Consider the following 14,350-nt stretch of genomic DNA (forward strand, 5'->3'; position numbering starts at 1 on the left):
ATATTTGATATCTGAGAGTAGCTGAAACCAGGGAACATGAAACCTAACCTAACTTAATATAACCTAACTTAAGCTATAATGTGACCTTCCTTAATTTAACCTAACCTAACCAAATTAACTTAACCAAACCTAATCTAATCTAACCTATCCCTACTCGAAACTGACCTAATCTAATCTACCCACCTAACCTAAACTACCATGATATATTCTAACCCCTAGCCTACAGTAACCTAACTTAACCAAACCCCATGATTTTGGCATGAAAAAAGGTGATCTGGTAGTGGTTTCGGCTTCGGTTTTAGGTTCGGTCTTGGTTTCAGGTTCGGTCTTAATTTTAGGTTCGGTTTCGGTTATAGCTTCGGTTTTGGTTTCAGATTCGATTATAACTTTGCTTTCGGGTTCGGTTTCTCATTACATTGACGACAAAGTATAATCTATGAGTCAGGTTTTCATAACGTATCACCAGTTATTGTTTATCTTCCCCCGTAAGCGTATAATTTATCCCTCGGGTGTATATAACTTGTATATAATTCCCAGTACTTTGATCACCTATAACTTTCACCATTTTTACCAGCTGACAGCCTGTCCAGAGTGAGGAAGGGAGTGAGGATGATGGGCCATCGTAGGCTTTTAAAAAAAAATGAGAAAATTTGGACGTAAATGTTCCCACCAAAAATATTTCATTAAAAAAGGTTAGGTTAGGTTAGGTTAGGTTAGGTTAGGTTAGGTTAGGTTAGGTTAGGTTAGAACAGCGCCAGTATATAGATGTTTATAAAGTAACAAAAAGGGACAATAGTGGTAGTAATTGTGGTAGGCTGTATTGTTCCCTTTTGAATAGGGCGGAAACTGTACTTAGAGCCTATTGGAGTGGTTTATAAAGAGGGAATGTGTACAGATTCCTAGGTTAAAAAAAATAGTGTATTTATGTGGCTGAACAGCGGAGGGGCGACCCACTTAAATATGGATTGGAAAAAAAATATATTAAAAACTTGATATTGAAATTGTAAGGTAAAAACAAACAAAGAAACATACAAACAGATACATATTGAAGCTGGAGCGTAAAAACAAACAGACAAACAGACAAACAGATACATATTAAAGCTGTAACGAAAAAACAAACAACAAACAGACAAACGCGTACAGACACACGTATTACCGTCACTAAACTTCTACACAGACATATTGAGTGATACCAAACTGACAACAGCGCCATTTACAAGGTCTTGGTTTAAGGGTTTCCAACGAGTCACTGGGTCGTAATTTCTACTACATTACATTGACAAATTGACAGTAATTCATCTTCTCTACGGTGGTGTGGTGTGGTGTGGTGTGGTGTGGTGTGGTGTAGTGTGGTGTAGTGTAGTGTAATTAATGGTGTGGTGTTGTGTGGTGTGGTGTAGTGTAGTGTAGTGTGGTGTAGTGTAGTGTAGTGTGGTGTAGCGTAGCGTAGTGGTGTGTTATGAGTGGGGTTCAGGGGTAGTGTAGTGTGGTGTGGTGTAGTGTAGTGTGGCGTAGTGTGGTGTGGTGTAGTGTAGTGTGGCGTGGTGAGGGTGTGGTATAGTGGGGTGTAGTGTAGTGTGGTGTGGTGTAGTGTAGTGTGGCGTGGTGGTGTGGTATGAGTGGGGTTTAGTGTAGTGTAGTGTGGTGTGGTGTGAGTGTAGTGTGTGGCATAGTGTAGTGTGGTGTGGTGTGGTATAGTGGGGTTCAGTGTGGTGTAGTGTAGTGTGGCGTGGTGGTGTGGTATAGTGGGGTTCAGGGTAGTGTAGTGTAGTGTGATGTGGTGTAGTGTAGTGTGGCGTGGTGTAGTGTAGTGTAGCGTGGTGGTGTGGTATAGTGGGGTTCAGTGTAGTGTAGTGTAGTGTAGTGTAGTTTAATGTGGTGTGTTGCAATAAGGTGTGTTGCAATAAGGTTAGTGATGTGGCAAGGTGTGATGTGGCAAGGTGTGATGTGGCATGGTATGGTATTGTAGCATAGTATGGTGTGGTGTAGGTGAACGCCCCCCCTCCCTCCCCGCCCTCACACACACCCTTCTGCTGAGCTCAATGGTCGAGGATCGCGTGTCAATACCCTGAGAGAACAACCAGGTGTCCGATTTTACACATCTTGGTTAATTGAACACCTGTTGGCCCGGCAAGACACAAGAGGGGGGTACAACATCACAACACTGGGATCGAACTCTACTCACCAAAACCAATTGTAATCCACACCTCTATGTTCTTATTAAGTAACATTGTAATTATGTTTAAAATCAGTTCTTCTTTAATCATTATTTTTCACTTTTTTCATCAGGGGTTTATTATTTTACATAAGAACATAAGAAAATAAGGAGTCTGCAATAGGCTGGTTGGCCTGTGCATGGCAGCTCCTGTCGAGAGTTACTACCACTCTCTATGATCCATGAATCTATCTAGCCTCCTTTTAAAACTTTCCAGCGTTCCACCACATACTACAAAGTTGCTAAGCTTGTTCCACTCGTCCACCACCCTATTTGTGAACCAGTTTCTTCCTATCTCCCTCCTAAACCTAAACATATCCAACATAAATCCGTTGCTCCGAGTCCTATCCTGCTCGGATATTATAAGAACTTTATCTATATCCCCTTTATTGATTCCTTTCACCTACTTAAATACTTCTATCATATCTCCCCACACTCTTCGTCTTTCTAGGGAATGCAAGTTTAGTTTCTTTAACCTATCCTGATATGGAAGGTTTCTAAGTCCCGGAATCATTTTCGTCATTCTTCGCTGCACCGACTCTGGTGAATTGATATCCATTCTATAATAAGGGCACCAGAACTGAACCGCATAATCAGAGGTGCGGCCTGACTAGCGCAAGATATAGTTGCAATAAGACCTCTGCACTCTTATTACTTACACTTCTAGATATAAGAGCCAATACTCTGTTTGCCTTATTTCGAACATTAACGCACTGTTTTCTAGGCCGTAGGTCCGGGCTTACAAGTACCCCTAGGTCTCTTTCACAAGTCGACTTCTCTAGGTTGATGTTGTTAAGGCTGTATACATTATAAGTATTTGTTCTTCCAATATTAAGTACGCTGCACTTGCTGGTGTTGAATTTCATTTGCCACTTTTCAGACCACCCCTGCAGTTTATTTAGATCCTCCTGTAATGCCTTTGCATCCTGCCCTGAGTTAATTTGCCGCCCTATTTTGGTGTCATCCGCAAACTTGCTTATGTCACCGCTGATCCCAGTATCTAGATCGTTTATGTAGATTATGAACAAGAGTGGGCCTAGTACTGACCCCTGGGGAACCCCACTGGTTACACGGCCCCACTCAGATTTAACACCATCTACGCTGACCCTCTGCGTTCTATCGGCGAGCCATGATTTTATCAAATTTAAAACTTTCCCCTCGATACCATGAGCCTTAATTTTTCTCAGAAGCCTCTGATGCGGTACTCTGTCAAATGCTTTGCTAAAGTCTAAGTAAATAACATCGTAATTTTCGTCATTATCTGCTACCTCGAAGACTTTCCTAAAAAACGTCAGCAGATTTGTTAGACAAGATTTTCCCTTTGTAAACCCATGTTGAGAGTCGTAGATTAATTTGCTTTTCTCTAAATGCGATCGGATGCTATCTGCTATAATTGATTTTGTTTCGTGTTTCTGAGGATATATTCTAATTCGTATATTTTGTTCTATAATACACGTGTTTTTGTTGTTGTTTTTGGGGGTCTGTTTTTTTTTATTTCATGATATTATTGTTGTTGTTGTTGTTGTTTTAATGGAATTAGATCGTTAAGCCAATATCATCTCTGCGCAACGACTACTAAATGATCATGTCAAGGCTTCAGTGTTGATAGGATACGATTTGTGTGTGTGTGTGTGTGTGTGTGTGTGTTTGTGTGTGTGTGTGTGTGTTTGTGTGTGTGTGTGTGTGTGTGTGTGTGTGTGTGTGTGGTCAGGTGCTTGGTACGAGGTGGGGATATATGCATCGGTTCCTTTTTCTCCCCATCTTTGTTTCCCTATTTTTCCCTAGCTTGTCTTTTTTTTTATTTATTATTCACCTTTTTTCTAATCTATTTTCTTTGTATTTATCATTTTATCTTATATTTCATCTCTTACTTTATCTTTTTTTTTTTTACATTTTCCAGAATTTTTTTCCCAATAAAGTCTCCAATTTAATATATGATAATCCTCTTTTTCCTATTTTTTCATAACCTAACCAAACCAAACCGTAACGTAACATAAACTAAAAATAAACTTAACCATATCTGAATATCCCACCAAACCAAACCAAACCAAACCAAACCACACCTAAACCAAACCAAACCAAACCACACCTAAACCACACCTAAACCAAACCAAAACCACACCTAAACCTAACCTTAAAATTCGTGTTAAAATTCGAGTTCAGAAATTAGTTGTGCCCTGAGAGAGTCGCCTTAAAAGATGGGTCCATTAAGCCTTAAGAAGATATAGAGACGAACTGCTGGTATCTACCTGAGGGGGGAGGGAGGGATGGGGAGAAGGGGGTGTGGAGGAGGGAGGGAAGGAGAGTGGGAGGGAGGGAGAGTGGGATGGAGGGAGGGAGAGTGGGATTGAGGGCTGGGAGGAGAGAAGGATGGGGAAGGGGAGGATAGGGTAAAGGGAGGAAAAGGAAAATGGGATGGAGAATGAGAGGATAGGGAGATCGAAGAAGGCAAGGAGAAAGGGAAGGAGAGTGAGATGGGGGGTAGGGGGAAGGGGAGAAATATCGAGAGAAAAGGAAAGAGAGAAAAGAGAGACTGGAAAATAGACAGCGAAAAAGAAAGAGAGAAAGAAAGAAAATAAAAAGAAAGAGAGAAAGAAAGAAAATAAGGAAAGAGAAAATAGACAGCGAAAAAGAAAGCGAGAAAGAAAATGAAGAAAGAGAAAATAGACAAAAAGAAAGAAAGAAAATACCAACACTGGAACTATCTTTAACTCGTGTGGTCGGTGGAGGGCCTGGGGGTGGGGGGTCGGGGGGAGGGGTTCAGATCCGGATAAAGGTCTCAAGAGTTTTACTGACGAATCTTTTCTCTCTATAAGGTTGTGGAGGAAGTCCTTTATTCCCCCTTCAGGAGGTGGACGCCCCTCTCCAGACCAGTCTTCTCCTTCCTCCTCCGATTTCTAATTCTTCCTATGCTCTCTCCTCCTCCTCCTCCTCCTCCTTTTTCTTCTTGTTCTTTTTCTTCCGTCCCACTACTAATTCTGGCACCCTACTGTCCCTTCCATCCTCTACTGGCACTGTCCCTTCCATCCTCTACTGGCACTGTCCCTTCCATCCTCTACTAGCACTGCCTATTCATCCGTTTCTGGCACTGTCCCATCCTCTACTGGCACTGTCCCTTCCATCCTCTACTGGCACTGTCCCTTCCATCCTCTACTGGCACTGCCTATTCATCCGTTTCTGGCACTGTCCCATCCTCTACTGGCATCATCATCTACTGGCACTGTCCCTTCCATCCTCTACTAGCACTGCCTATTCATCCGTTTCTGGCACTGTCCCATCCTCTACTGGCACTGTTCCTTCTATCCTCTACTGGCACTGTCCCTTCCATCCTCTACTAGCACTTCCTATTCATCCGTTTCTGGCACTGTCCCATCCTCTACTGGCACTGTTCCTTCTATCCTCTACTGGCACTGTCCCTTCCTTCCCCTTCTCTCTCCAGGTTTTACTGTCTCCCTTCCACTCCTACCAACAGTTCTCCTTTCCTTACACACTCTCTCTCTCTCTCTCTCTCTCTCTCTCTCTCTCTCTCTCTCCTTCTCCCTCTTTTTTTTCTCTCTCTCGCTCCATCTTTCCTTCCTCTAACCTCTCTCCCTCTTTCCTTGCCCTCACCCTCCTGCCTCCCATGCTGCATATTTTAACCTTGCCTTAGGGAGAAATAGCATCAGCCGTCTAGAGGAATATATTTGGAAATGAAAATACAAACATGACGCAGATTTTGGTCCACGAGACTGCGCGCACACACAGACTATTACTTCCGTGCTATAAATATATGTCAACAGCTTCCATAATATAACCTACCTTGAGATATCAACTGAGACTGATAATTTTGTTTTAATGTTATGGTAATGTATGAAGCACTTCACCCTGGAGCTAAGATGAGAGACAGCAACTTCCCTCCACGTTTGGGATCAAGGAAGGTGAGGCAAGACATGAATCCGGATTAACCTAAGGAGATGAACGCGGATTATCCTGGGGAGATGATCTTGATTATCTCAGTATTAGGGAAAATAAAGCTATAAAGTTTTGAATTGCACTACAGACTGGCCGCCTACATGTGGTTACAAGATGTTGGAAGGGTGAAGGTAATTGTGATACAAACCCAATGTAAAATTTACCCTGAGTTAACCCACCTAACCTAACCTAACCTAACCTACCCTACCTAACCTAACCTAACCTAACCTAACCTACCTAACCCTGAGTTAACCCACCCTACCCTAACCTAGTCTAACCTAACCTAACACAATGTAAAACAATGTCACAAATTACAGAAACAACCTAAGTAAAATGATCATCCAGTGAAAAGGACCTTACGATTTAATTTATATATCCTACACGGAATGACAGACATACAGGAGAGCAAACTATGTAACGTCCAAACCACCGTAACATTGATCACGTTAACCGAACATAAGACCAAACATGAGGCGGAGATGAGATAGTCTGAGGCCACATCACTCACAGAGAAGTTGAGCAGTTTCCTCGGCTATTTTTCAGATTTGACGATAAATTTTCGTGTGTGTGAGGGAGAGCAGCTCACCCGGTGTGTGTGTGAGGAGAGCAGCTCACCCGGCGTGTGTGTGTGAGGAGAGCAGCTCACCCGGTGTGTGTGAGGAGAGCAGCTCACCCGGTGTGTGTGGAGAAGAGCAGCTCACCCGGTGTGTGTGTGAGGAGAGCAGCTCACCCGGTGTGTGTGGGGAAGAGCAGCTCACACGGTGTGTGTGTGAGGAGAGCAGCTCACAGGGTGTGTGAGGAGAGCAGCTCACCTGGGTGTGTGTGTGTGTGAGAGAGCAGCTCACCCAGTGTGTGTGTGAGAAGCAGCTCACCCGGTGTGTGTGTGTGTGAGGAGAGCAACTCACCCATTGTGTGTGGGGAGAGCAGCTCACGATGATATTGTGTATGAGGAGAGCAGCTCACCTGGTGTGTGTGTGAAGGAGAGCAGCTCACCCGGGGTGTGTGAGGGAGAACAGCTCACCCGGTGTGTGTGTGAGGGAGAGCAGCTCACCCGGTGTGTGTGTGTGTGTGTGGAGGCAGCACTGCCACCAATAGGGACCTCCCACGGCCCCGACTTGAAGGCTTAGTCGGATTACTACAGACTTCGTGAACCTTTTTAAGGAAAAAGAAGTAGAAAAAATGACATTTCCTTTTTCATTGTCTGAGCGGGAAGTGAGGTAGAGAAGGCTGCTTTGTAAGATGAGCATGTATACTATACATATACACATGTGAGTTAAGAAACTATATATTACCACATAAATCGTAACCTTGGACTCTAGGTGAAGACAAAACGTTTTCTCCGTTCTATCTTCTCTTACAGTACAGTAGGATGTCAGTGATAGGAATACATGTGTGAATAACTAGACATTAGTCGGTGCTCAGATCATAACGACGGTCTCAGTCTCTTACGTAGTAATATATACTGTGTGTGTTACGGCACTTGTCTCATCTCTCTCCCTGTGCTTTTTAATTCTTGAAGAAAAAAGTTTAGGGGAAATAATACATCAATGGTTTTAATGTAATCTCTCTCTCTCTCTCTCTCTCTCTCTCTCTCTCTCTCTATTAAGTCCCTCGAGCGATGATGAAAAGTGACAAAGCTGAAAACAATAAAGGTGACCCAGACGGTGATCAGCCTTGCAGTAGACCACCAGCAGGACCTACTGAGTCGTCAGCTGAGACTCCCCCAAATGGCTTCAGTCCATTAATCTCAGCATCATTCATCACCGGCGGGACCTACTACACCCACGTCTGGCCACCGACGCTACTTCAGGAGTCTCGTGTCTCAACCATACTCAGCCAGACCAAGTTTTTTTGTTCTTTCAGCAAAACTCTTACAAACTTTCTGCCGCCCCTTTCCAACTCAAGATTTGTCCTTTGTAAGAGGATAAAAAAAAAACGGACTGTGGAGGTACAACAAAGCCATAGCGTGTCTTCCTTTTCAGTGGGCATCGGCAAGTCCTCCATACTCCTTCCTCTACTCCTCCACAACACTGGTACATCACCCGTTTATCATCGCGTTACTTGATCTTTACCAAACACCAGGTTGAGCCTCAGTCATGTTAGTTCAACGTGTACCGAGGATCAAAGTGGTGTTTACAGTTCCTCGTGACACAAGCTGTAAGCGAACACTGCCTTATCTCAGGTGTTCATTAGTGTTCTTATTATCACTTCAGGTCTCCAGTCATCTGAGTAAGTTGTTCTCAAGTGGTTATCGGGGTTTTCCTGTGAAACCCCTCGAGTCCCACTTCTCTTCTCCAAAATCTTCTTGGTAAACTTGTCGAGGTCACTAAGGAACTCTGCTCTCATTATGTTCTATCTTTACAGTTTTCTCTTTCTCTCTGCTGGCCTGAGAACCTCTAACTTCTTGCCAAGTTCCTTCCTGATCTTCTGGATGCCAGCTTTCCCTTCAGGATCTTCACCCCCTGTTTCCATTGCTTCCGTAATCACATTGGCTTCTGTCTCACTTTAACTATTCTTGTTTCCCTCTTCCATTTATCTTGTCCTTATGGTCGCCAGTCGCCCTCATCTCTGGGACCAAACCTCTTGTACCAGGAAGCATAAACACTTTCTCCCCAAGATCACGACTTCTGTGAAGTCAGTTGTTCAGGAAGACCTTAATCCATTCCTTCTTGCGTCTTTACCTCAGAGAATCTAGGTCATTTGATCTCAGTTTTTAATTCATCGACACTATGGTGGTGGTGGCCATTAGATCAGTAGTTTTCCACCCGATTATTCCCCTTTGCTACTTCGTTTATCTCGACAAGATCAATAAGATACTGGAGAATTCTCAACAACTAGATCTTCGTCTGATCACATTACTTCCGGCTCATCCGGGTCTTGTGAATGCACCATGTTTCCTGTGTGTTACAACGTCTGCCTCAATACCATCATATTCACTACTCGTAGTGGAGTTCCGTGTTCGTACTTATAAGCAGCTTCAGTAACTGTCTCATCTTCCTCTATCCCCTTTCAGGAAGCCCCAGAGTTATTCAACCTCAGCGTGTATGAAAGGTATGAAAGGGTCCTCACCGAAGAGTTGCTCCAATGGCTATTTATACTTGAGGGCTAGTCTCATCTTCCAAAGGATATATACGCTATTCTTCCCAGGCGCCACCAACCTCCTCTTGGTCGCCATTCAGTCATCCTTGGCTGTCATTGATTTCCCAGAAGAACCAAGATTAGTACATCGGATAGACCACCGGCAGCAGAATCAACAGAGTCGTCAACTGAATCTCTCCTAAATGGTTTAAATCCATTAATCTCAGCACCATTCATCACTGGGGCCTCCAACACCCTCCTGCTCCGTTACTCCACCACTCACCCACAGCCACACTCAGGGGTCAAATGTACCCTAATACTATAAACCCCAACCTAACCTACCCTAAACCATTAGGATTGGGGCCTCTAGTCCAATTGGGCCCTTAGTCTTATTGGGCTCCAGTCCTAGTGGTCTTTATCCCTAATAGACATAATTCTTACGTGTCTGTTCGATTAGGTTCACGGTAAGTTAGACTGGGGACTATTAGAGCTGGGATCTACTACAACAGGGGTCTATGTGTAGGGTTCTATGAGTAGCTAGAACGTCAGCAGTACATCTAAACTCTTAAATCTATTCAATCGTGAATTTATTTTGCATCAGACAAAAATAAATTGACCAGAAAACAAAACACAGGACGGATATGTCTGCTAAAGTTCAAAGGTTTATCTGAATCGCCATTACCAGTTGTGATTACACGGCCGAGGCAGCAAAGAGGTGTTATAGACGATACTAGTTGACAGCAGAGGTTATAATCAGTGCTGTACCTGGTTAAATGTATCACCTGTCTCAGTTTTTAATGGAGAAACAACGACAGAGACAGACAGACGGACAGACAGACAGACAGACAGACAGACAGACAGACAGACAGACAGACAGACAGACAGACAGACAGAAGCATCTATTAAACCTTCCATTTTCTCTCATTTTACAGAATAAAGTGACGGCTTCTGAGGCCTCGATCGACCTCAGGTAACCAGGTAAGATGAAATAGATTTAGACTTTCATTATAAAATATTGGTAACTGATAATAGATAAGTAACAATAACGATATCACAGTCTCTCTCTCTCTCTCTCTCTCTCTCTCTCTCTCTCTCTCTCTCTCTCTCTCTCTCGTCATCATAAACAACAAGATACATATCACAGCTGGGTAACTACCTCGTAAATTTACCTCCTCAAACTTCCTCGCTCAACCTTATCTTGCAATATTTCTCTTCTCCCATAAGCCACATATGCTCTCTCTCTCTCTCTCTCTCTCTCTTCTCTTCTTCTCTTCTCTCTCTCTCTCTCCCCATCATATTGGCGTAGGTTTGGTTAGGTTAGGTATTTTTCCCAGTCGCTTGCGTCTGATGATGCACGGTATAATTTAATTTACAAGCGCGAGTTAAATTTAGCCTATTCTTGTATGTGCATCTCTAGTTACTTCCTGAACCCTCCTCCCTGCACATCCAAGTCTGTGAACGGACGTGTGAGGAGAAATGTATCCGAGTCCGGAGGGATGGATGAGGGAGGGGTGAGAGGGTGAGGGAGGAGTGATAGAGGGTGAGAGGGTGAGGGGGGGTGAGAGGGTGAGGGGGGGTGAGAGGGTGAGGAGGGGTGAGAGGGTGAGGGGGTGAGAGGTGAGGGGGGTGAGAGGGTGAGGGAGGGGGTGAGAGGGTGAGGGAGGGAGTGATAGAGGGGTGAGAGGGTAAGGGAGGGCAGGAGAGAGGGTGAGGGGGGGGGTGAGAGGGTGAGGGGGGGTGAGAGGGTGAGGGGGGGTGAGAGGGTGAGGGGAGGGGCATGAGGGATGAGGGTGAGTAGGGTGAGAGGGGTGAGAGAGGGGTGAGAGGTGAGGGGAGGGGGGGGGTGAGAGGGTGAGGGAGGGGGGGTGAGAGGGTGAGGGAGGGGGGGTGAGGGGGGGTGAGAGGGTGAGGGAGGGGTGAGGGGTCCGATGATTGGAGAGAAATGAGGCTGACCAAACTATTGACTTTGTCTCAGAATCCGAGGCACCACACCACACTCCATAAAGCCCAACACTATACTAACGTCTCTTACACTTTGCTTGGGGATAAATAAAGTGGTAGATTTATACTGTGTGACCAACTGTTTCAGCCTCACATTGTACACTGCAAGGATAGGTATTGTTCACTCCACGTTAGATGAATGAAAAGCGTCCATACTACATTAATTAATCTATGTAAACGTTGCCGGACCTTGTAACGAGTCAAATTATATCATTGTGGTCCCAGGCTACTGTGTGCACCTCACGTCTCACCGAGTAACTTAGAGGCTTCGGGGTTCACACCTCACGGAAAAAGTGGATTGACAACGCTGAGTGTACCAGTCGGAAATGTCCCCCAACTGTACCTTTAGATGATGACGATCCAACAGCAACACCGGAAAAATCCTTTATTTTGTTTATTCATTATCATTCAAGGACAAGATTTGAAAATACTTGAGAAAGGATGCCCATGACCTTACCTCACTAGAAGACTACCAGACAGGGAAGGAGAAACAGCTGGGTATGAGTTATGGCAGAGGACCACCCCACCACCTATCGTAAGACATCAGTATATGGTATTTAAACAACCTTAACTGAAAACTCAGTCGTTCAGCTAAGTCAACCTTCAGTACAGCTAAGGTCAAAGCTACTGTGCAGCTAAGTCAAATTAAAGTAAAACTATAATTGCATAATCTGGCTATATTCCGCTAGTGATTTCCTATTCATATATATCCTGAATGTATTATGTATTTGGTACAGTATATCTTGTGTAAGTGTATGACATGTGTTGTGTTTGTGCCGTGACAAGTTTGTCAGCAGAACCGGCAGCGGCAGCGGCAGCAGCAACGGCAGCAGCAACGGCAGCAGCAGCAGCAGCAGCAGCAACGGCAGCAGCAGCAGCAGCAGCAGCAACGGCAGCAGCAGCAGCAGCAGCAGCAACGGCAGCAGCAGCAGCAGCAGCAGTAAGCAGCAGCAGCAGCAGCAGCAGCAGCAGCCTCTCCTCCTGCACTTGTTGTGGGAGAAAGTTTTTAATAGTAGTAATTAGAGGCAGACTTTAAGACGCCGTTGATCCCCACGAGGCTCCACACGCCCACCAGAACATCCCTTGTTTACACACTCATATGTTTACGGCTCTCCAGTTAATACTTTCCCTGTTAACTGACGGAGAACTTGTAGGAGCCGCGACTTACAGCACCCCTCTACTCCCCCCTCCATGAGCGAGTGAATGAGTGAATGAGTGAGGCCGCTTCCTCCGCTGAGAGGGAATGAGTGGGAAGCTTCCCTACCCGTGAGAGCGTCTAAGATGGTCTTTCTTAATTGACTTAGTTGGTTAAAAGCATCTTTTGACCAAGAAGAAGTTGACGAGGGTCTTGGATAATGTGAATCGGGCGTGTTCCAGCTGGGAGGAAGTCCAGCATTCAAGAAATTAATTAAGAAACAATCATTTGAGAAAAAAAATCTGTACATCTTAAACATAATAAGAGTGATAATTATAAGTGAATAATAAACCGCAAAACAATACACCAAATTTAAGAAACATCGAAAGTCATTCTTATAACAACAAACAAATATAAAACTGGAAAATGTAAACCTCTTTTATGTTCAGGCATTAAAATATGAATAAAAGAAACTCACGGAAATAAAAATTTATCCCCAGGCGAAAAAATAAAAAGAATATAAATAAAAAATATAAACAGGTACAAAAAAATACGAAAAAATGTGCACCCCAAAAAATACATACACACAATGAAAACATACACAATAAGACTGTACACACAAAAAACGTCCACACACACACACACAAACAATAAAAAGTCTGATGAGGGGAAGGCGTCGATAAAGGAAGTGAACTGAGGAAGGCATTAGCTCCTCCAAGCCATCAAGTACCGACGTATTGAAAAGAACCGAAGTTTAAAATACAAAATTTGTTTGGCGTCCTGGAGTGGCCATTAGCACCGGTAAGAAGGAGCAATAAAGGGTGCTGGGGGAAGGAGTGCAGGCAGGGGGAATTGGGGTAAGGAGTGAGGGAGAGGGAAAAGAAAGGAGGGAAGCAGGGACAGAGGGAGGGAGGGGAGGGAGGGAGTAGAGAGGGAAAGGAAGGGAAGAAAGAGGAGAGAAATGGAGGAATGCTGGAGGAAGGAGTGGAAAAACGGGAGGCAAGGGAGGAAGGAGAGGAGGGGAGATGAAGAAAATATTAGGAAGAGAAAGAAAGAAGAAGGAAGGGAAGGAAGGAAGGAAGAAAGGAAGGAAGAGATTAACAAGGATAAGAGGATTAAAATCAAGAAGAGGAGACAAGAGGAAACGAAATAAGGAGCAGGGTGTGGCAGAGAGAGAGAGAGAGAGAGAGAGAGAGAGAGAGAGAGAGAGAGAGAGAGAGAGAGAGAGAGAGAGAGAGAGATTGGAAGGCTAAGTTTTCGTCTTTTTTTTTTTTGTTTAAGTTTTTAGAAATTAGTTTATGAATATTATTACATTATTACATTATGACTAAAATATTTTCTACGTCACTCAATATCTTTAAATAACTCAGTAACTCTATTTCATTATTCATAACTTTATGCAGTTACTAACATTCCTCTCTTTATAAAAATAACCTGGACTTGTACACTACTCACCGTTCGTAAGAGTAAACACGACACCAGGCATAGCGAGCAGTGTCAGGTGTCAAGAGTTGAGACCAGAAGGTTCAGTCTTGTGTCGTGTGAATATTGGTTGGGGGAAACATGGAAGGAAGGAAGGAAGGAAGGAGGGAGGGAGGAAATAAGGGAGGAAAGGAAAAGTAGTGGAAAGGACGGGAAAGGGAGGAACGAAAGTGAGCATTGAGGAGGACAATAGAGGCAGGAGAGCGAGGAAGCTTTGGGAAGGTAGGAAGAGAAGAAGGAGGAGAAAGGAAAGGCGGGAGGAAAAAGAAATGAAGTGGCAAGAACGGGAAAGGGGTGAACGAGAGGACACTAGAAGCAGGAGAGTGAGGAAGCTTTGGGAAAGTAAGAGAAGAAAGAGGAAAAAAGAAGGAGGAAAAGAGAAGGAGGAAAAGAGAAGAAGAGGAAAAAGAGAAGGAAGAGGAAAAGAGGAAGAAGAGAAAAGAGAATGAAGAGGAAAATAGAGGCAGGAGGGTGAGGAAGCTTTGGGA

This window comes from Homarus americanus, unplaced genomic scaffold, assembly GCF_018991925.1.
Source record: "Homarus americanus isolate GMGI-L3 unplaced genomic scaffold, GMGI_Hamer_2.0 scaffold45562, whole genome shotgun sequence".
Classification (NCBI taxonomy): domain Eukaryota; kingdom Metazoa; phylum Arthropoda; class Malacostraca; order Decapoda; family Nephropidae; genus Homarus; species Homarus americanus.